We start from the raw sequence: 7,220 nt of genomic DNA on the forward strand, positions 1-7,220 counted from the left end.
TTCCCTTCCCTTCCCTTCCCTTTCCTCTTTTCTTTAATTGAAAGGACAGGAGATATTGAGACAGATTCCCACCTGCACCCTGCCTGGGATCCACCTGACAACCCCAGTCTGGAGCTGATGCTTAATCAACTGAGCTATTTTTAACACCTGTGGCTGATGTGCTGAGACCAACCAGGGGTCGCCAAACTTTTACAGAGGGGGGCCAGTTCACTGTCCCTCAGACCATTGGAGGGCCGACGCATACAATGCTCCTCTCACTGACCACCAATGAAAGAGGTGCCCCTTCCAGAAGTGTGGCAGGGGGCCAGATAAATGGCCTCAGGGGGCCGATGTGGCCCGCGGGCCATAGTTTGGGGATGCCTGAGTGCCCAGGGCCAATGCTCAGATCAGTCTAGCTACTGGCTGCAGGAGGGGAAGAGGGAGAGAAGAGGGAAAGGGAGGGGGAGAAAAGAAAATGGTTGCCTCTCCTGTGTGCTCTGACCAGGAATCAAACTTGCCATGTCATATGCTGGGCCGACATTCTATCAGCCAACCAGCCAGGGCCTTAGTGTAATTTTCTAGGGTAGAAAAATACTCATCTGGGGGACATAACCTTGGCTTTTAGTAAATACTATGTATTTGGCAGATGTGACGATCAGTATTATCTGTACGATCTATATTTCATCTGTATTTCCAAGAACTCTGCTGGGATGGCTAAAGCCACAGCAGGTAGCTGGCTATGGATTTGGAGACTGAGATCCTGTCGCCTCATTTTAATTTTTATCAGTGGGCTGTGGCCAACAAGGAAGTGCTTTGTAAAGCTGCAAATAACTATTAGAAGACAATGAATCATTATTTATTATTGACAGCGCTTCTCTCAGTGATAGTACACAATGCTTATGACCTTTCCCTCCTACCACATAAAACTTCCATTCTCTACACACTCACACTCCAAATTTCTATCTTTTTTTTTTAAATTGATTTTAAAGAGAGGAAAGGAGAGGGAGAGAAACATCAATTTGTTTTTCACATATTTATGCATTCATTTGTTGATTTTTTTTTTTTTTTTTTTGTATTTTTCTGAAGCTAGAAACAGGGAGAGACAGACAGACTCCCGCATGCGCCTGACCCGGCAGGATCCACCCGGCACGCCAACCAGGGGGCGACGCTCTGCCCACCAGGGGGCGATGCTCTGCCCCTCCGGGGCGTAGCTCTACCACAACCAGAGCTACTCCAGTGCCTGGGGCAGAGGCCAAGGAGCCATCCCCAGCGCCCGGGCCATCTTTGCTCCAATGGAGCCTCGGCTGTGGGAGGGGAAGAGAGAGACAGAGAGGAAGGAGAGGGGGAGGGGTGGAGAAGCAGATGGGCGCTTCTCCTGTGTGCCCTGGCCGGGAATCGAACCCGGGACTTCTGCACTCCAGGCCGACGCTCTACCACTGAGCCAACTGGCCAGGGCCTCATTTGTTGATTCTTATATGAACCCTGACCAGAATTGAACCTGCAACCTTGGTGTATCAGGACAGTACTCTACCAGCTGAGCTAATCTGCCAGGACTCCATCTATCTCTTAAGTTTCAGTACAAGTAACATTTCCTTCAGGAAGCCTTCCATTTCTTTTTCTGCCCATCTTATCCCCCAACTGGCAGCATGTTTCACACTATACTGGAATTGTTTATCTGTATCCTGCTTAAATTTCGAACTCTATTAAGGAAGGGACTTCATTTTTTATCTCTGTAATTATTGTGCTTAATGTAGAATCTATTTCATTGTAGATATTACAAATGAATTTTATTAAAATATAAAAATATTTGTTCATAAATTAATAATGTTACTGAAATAAAGAGATGAACTAGAAGAAGGAAGGGGCAGAAACATTATAATTTATCAAGTTTTGAGATGTTGCACCTAATTTGATATTAACAGAGTCTTAAGAAAATTGGATGGTCTGTTTCTCTAGACAAGCAGCAGGACAGCTGATGATCATAACTCCTATACACGGACACAAAGGACACAGTCCTAGCCAACTCATATTTCTCAATTCTTAGACTTTTAGATTTGAAATGAACTGTTAAAACCATTTTGGTGTCAGTGTCTTGCTAATTTATAGCTGATATTTGTATATTTAATCTAAAGTTTCTGTTACTTAAACTTGGGGTTTTTTTGTTTTGTTTTTCTGTGTGTGTTCTGATTATTCCATTCCACTGTGAGTTATCCTGGCATAGCAGCTGTCACTTTTCCTTCATATACCTCCCCTGAGTGTCTAGTCCAGGGCAGGAGGATTTGCTGATTGGTTGACAAAGCAGGTCTCCCCACAATCATATGGGTGAGAGTAATGTTTATGAGACACTAGGAATAACCATCTTAATGTTGACATACTTAATTTTGTATTTAAAGAGACTTTTAAGTATGCATATTTATACACACACACACCCTACTGTTACCACCACCACCACCACCACCACCAGCATTGTGCAATTATAAGTAGCACTCTCTAAGTGCCAAATAGCATAGTCCTAATCTATGGAAAATAATTAATACCTAAATGACATAAAAGATGAAGCTGTTTTCTAGCTTTCATGGCTAAGGCTGTAGCTTGTGTGACAACAGAGAAAATGTCTGGATGAAGCAGTGAAGGTGGATATAGAACTGACCTAAAATTTAGTAAATTAGGGTGACTGACCTGAGTCTTACATCTTTAGATTCTGTGGACCTGAAACCCAGGAATTATCTCAAGAACTTTGTGTTAGTCAGGGTTCTCCAGAGAAACAGAATATATATATTATATAAATTACATAAATATATATAATATATATGAGAAATTTTATTATAGGAATTAGCTTATGCTGTTATGAAGGCTGACAATTCCCAAAATCTTTTGTTTGTAAGTTGGAGAACCAGGGAAGTTCTCCATATTGGTGATATAATTCAGCTTGAGTCTGAAGACCCAAAAACCAGAGGGCTGATGGTCTACTAGGCGGCTGATGGTCTACCGGGCTGATGGAACCAGGTCCGAGTCTGAAGGCCTGAGAACCAGGATTGTCAGTGTCCAAGGGCAGAAGATGGATGCCCTAGCTCAAGCAGAGAGATTTCCTCTTCCTCCACATTTTTGTTCTATTCAGTCCCTCAACAGATTTTATAAAGCCCACCCACATTGGTGAAGGCAGTATTTTTTACACAGTCTAGTGATAACAAATGCTTATCTCTTCCAGAAACACTCTCACAGACACACTCAGAAGTAATGTTTTACCAAGTATTTGTGCATTAATCAGTCAAGCTGACACATAAAATTAACAATCACAGAGTTGATAAAATTTGAGGATATGGGCTAATGTGAAACCAAGCAGGAGCTCCTTTATTTACAACATATTAAACTCTCCAGTAATTCCTAGGTCCACAGAAATTGTACATATTCTTTAAAAAAAGCCACATTCTAGATGTGTTAAAATTAAATAAAGATGCCCATTGATAGGATTAGAAGAGAACACAGGTCAATATACATAAGATTTCAGGTTAAGAAAGGTTTAGGTGTAGCAACTCAAGAAAAAGCAATAAAAAATAACACTGAAAATTTAAAAATTAAAATCCCATGAATGTTAAAAAATAAGCAAAATATAAAGCAAACAAAAAAGAAAAACATTTGCTATAGATATATTTGGAAGACAAAAGACATCAATGAATAAAGAACTGTTAGAAATCAACATGAAGAAAGCTAGTATCATAATAGAAAGACAAAAAGACAACTACATGTATTAAGTTTTACTAGAAAAAAGGGATATGTTATTAATTTCAGGAGAAGATATAGAAGTCAGGAAGACAATGTAGTAAGATAAGAAGGTCAGAAAAAGACCATAGAATACTTATTTTCTCTCTCCCACCCTCTCTGCCAGGTTTATTGAGATATAATTGGCATATAGTGTTAAATTTAAGGTATACAACACGATGATTTGATACATGTGTATGCAGCAAAATTATTACCAAAATAAGGTTACTTAACACAGTCATCACCTCACATAGTTTATTTTTTTTGTGTGGTGAAAACAAATTACTCAGATCTATTCTCTTAACAACTTTTATTTAAAAGTATACAATACAGTATAGTTAACTCTAGTCATCCTGCTTGTTCATTAGATCCCCAGAATATATTCATCTTGTAACTGGAAGTTTGTACTCTTTGACTAACATTTTCCTATTTTCCTCAGCACTCGGTCCCTGGGAACCACCAAATTACTCTTTCTAAATTTGTTTGTTTGTTTTTTAGATTCCAATTATAAATGAGATCACACGATATTTGTGTTTTCTCTGTCTTGTTCATTTCACTTAGCATAAAACCTTCCTGATTCACCCATGTTGTTGCAAATGTTATGATTTCCTTTTTTTCCCATCCCTTTACTTTGAGCCTATGTGTATCCTTAAAGCTAAAGTAAGTCTCAGACAGAATATAGTTAATTGGTTCTTGTTTTTTTTATCCCTTCCGATACTATATGCCATTTGACTGAAGAATTTATCCATTTACATTTTTTATTTTTTATTTTATTTTTTTTTTCAGAGAGAGAGAGAGAGAGAGAGAGGGATAGACAGGAACAGACAGACAGGAACAGAGAGAGATGAGAAGCATCAATCATTAGTTTTTCGTTGCGCGTTGCAACACCTTAGTTGTTCATTGATTGCTTTCTCATATGTGCCTTGACCACTAGCCTTCAGCAGACTGAGTAACCCCTTGCTGGAACCAGCGACCTTGGGTTCAAGCTGGTGGGCTTTTTGCTCAAACCAGATGAGCCCGCGCTCAATCTGGCGACCTCGGGGTCTCGAACCTGGGTCCTCTGCATCCCAGTCCAATGCTCTATCCACTGCACCACTGCCTGGTCAGGCTCCATTTACATTTAAAGTAATCATTGATAGGTAAAAACTTATAAATACCATCTTCTTATTTTCTGGCTGTTATAATTCTTCTGTTTTTTCCCCCCTTCTCTCCTGCTGGATTCCTTTATGATTTGGTGATTTGCTATACAGACATGCTTGGATACTTTTTTCTTTATCTTGTGTATGTCTACTGTGGGGTTTTGTTGTTGGGTTACCCTGAAGCTTACTTAAAACCTCTTATATAGGTAATAGTTTATTTCAAATTAATAACTTTGATTCCAGACAAAACTAGATCCTTTTGATTCCCTCACATATATTTTGTTTTTGATGCTACAAATTTTATCTTTTTATATTATGTATCATGAATTCTGAAAAAGAAAACAATAGTTTTCTGCTCCCTGCTCCCTCCCAGCACCCACAAATTAAATATCAGGGAGATCTTCTGATTGGTGTTGATTGTGGGCAAGACCCAACCCTTGATAAATTATTGTAGTCAGGAAGTAGGATCTCACCTGGAGAATTACTGGGTTACATTCTGACCTCTGCAGTTAGGGATTGCCAAACGAATTTTGTGTGTCAGTTCTACCAACCATGTGGAAAGGAGTCAGTTCCTGCTGAGAAAGAGATACAGGCCAGGTAAGTAGAGCCGGTGGCTTCTACAGGTGTACAATATTACCATGTCATATATATGTGAAAAAATATGCAGCCTAACTGGCAATCAATGAAATGTAAAACAAAGAAGGTGAAATGTATTTTGCTCATCAATTGACAGATAATGGAGGAATGATAACACTAGGTGATGGAGGGAAATAAGTACTCTTTGATCTTCTGTTTTACATGTATTTTCTCAAGAAAAGAATCATGTTATAAAATATTTATTATAATGTAAACATTTTAACTTATATGAAAAAAAGTAGGACATAGACTGTGCAAGCAAGGCCTAATTCTTATAAAAATTACTTTACAAAAATTGTATGTAAGTATGTATGTATGTATGTACTGTATTTTTCACTACATAAGATGCTATTTCCCTCCCAAAGTGGAGGGGAAAATGCCCGTGCGTCTTATGAAGCGAATGTTCATTATTTTTAGCTGCTACGAGGCACTCACCAGTAAACATGTAGAATGAGCGCCAGCGGGAGTGTAATCATACCCACCATGGTGACATGCAGAACCCCAGCATCTGCTGAGTGATCTCCTGGTTCTGGTTTCCAGTTACATGTAGCCTAGGAAGGAAGGTGAGCATTATGTGGGCGCATTGGTCTGGCATCATTGAGGGCAGACATGAGAGGCGTGCTGGGCAGACATGAGAGGTGCGCTGCAGCTGCGGGAGCTCTGTGTGAAGTGCTGACGTCACTGTTGGCAGCCTAATAGCATTTCATTGGCTGGCTGGCAGATAGGGGAGGGGCCAAGGGTGCGAGGCACGTGCAGTGAGCTGGGAGGCCAGTGCGAGCACAGGCAAAGCAGCGGCAGACAGAGCAGGCTATGTTGCTCTTCTCCATCAGTTTATTCCAGCTTTAATCCAGGTAGTTTACCTATGTAGTGCATTTGATTAAAAAATAACTGAACTTTCCCAGTGCAGCAGCAGGGGGTTATCCTGAATTAAAGAACAACAACCTGAATGGCTGGTCCTGGCATCTAAAAGAATCTAGGGCCGGCAGATTTACTATCCCCCAGATCGCCATAGACATTTATGTTTTCCGGGTGTTCACACCACATCTTCGCAGCTAAATCACGCTCCAGAGCCCAGCCATTCAGATAGGCTGGACGCCTGAGCATGCCGCAGCCCACAGTGCTACCATTGGAGGGAAGGGGCAGTTCCCTCCAATACTGGAGCTCTGTCTGATACAGGGCCTTATGCCCTGACTAATATGCATAATACGCATGGCATAAAGTGCTGATTGGACTAGAGCCCACATAAGTGCCATGAGAATGTGGGAAAGATACGTTTTATGAGCAACCCAGGGGGGTTCATATGGCAGGGTATCCCAAATCGGGATGTCCCAAAGAAATGAACCAAACCCCTGCATTTTGGTCCACTTTCAGGTGCCCGCTGTGGCATTGGTCCTCCGTACTACCAGGAACTGTTGATACTTACCATAGCTCTTCTAGAAGTGTTCTAGAGCAGCCACAGAGCAGCCCATCAGGCTTGCAGGGTGTGCAGTAATGTGCACAGCTATACAGCGAGCATAATAAACTGCTTGCAGGCATATAGGGCACAAATAGCAAAGTGTTAAGTATCAGGGGCTCTGTTTCCAGTGGTAGGGAGGGCCAAAGTACACAGTGACATCCCATTGGGATGCCCCTTGCTGTGGACTAGTGGGAAGTCCAGTCATATTTTACTGGATTTCATCTTTAAAGCAAACCAACACCAATTTGTAA

At 41.0% G+C, this 7,220-nt stretch overlaps 1 non-coding gene across 1 annotated transcript; it reads right to left on the bottom strand.

Moving 5' to 3' along the window:
- Positions 1-1,359: 1,359 nt before the first annotated feature.
- Positions 1,360-1,435, bottom strand: TRNAS-GGA (transfer RNA serine (anticodon GGA)). Its single transcript has one exon. It is a non-coding gene; the product is annotated as a tRNA-Ser (tRNA).
- Between the last annotated feature and the right edge of the window lie 5,785 nt (positions 1,436-7,220).

The sequence above is a fragment of the Saccopteryx leptura genome, chromosome 3 (assembly GCF_036850995.1).
Source record: "Saccopteryx leptura isolate mSacLep1 chromosome 3, mSacLep1_pri_phased_curated, whole genome shotgun sequence".
In the NCBI taxonomy this organism is placed as follows: domain Eukaryota; kingdom Metazoa; phylum Chordata; class Mammalia; order Chiroptera; family Emballonuridae; genus Saccopteryx; species Saccopteryx leptura.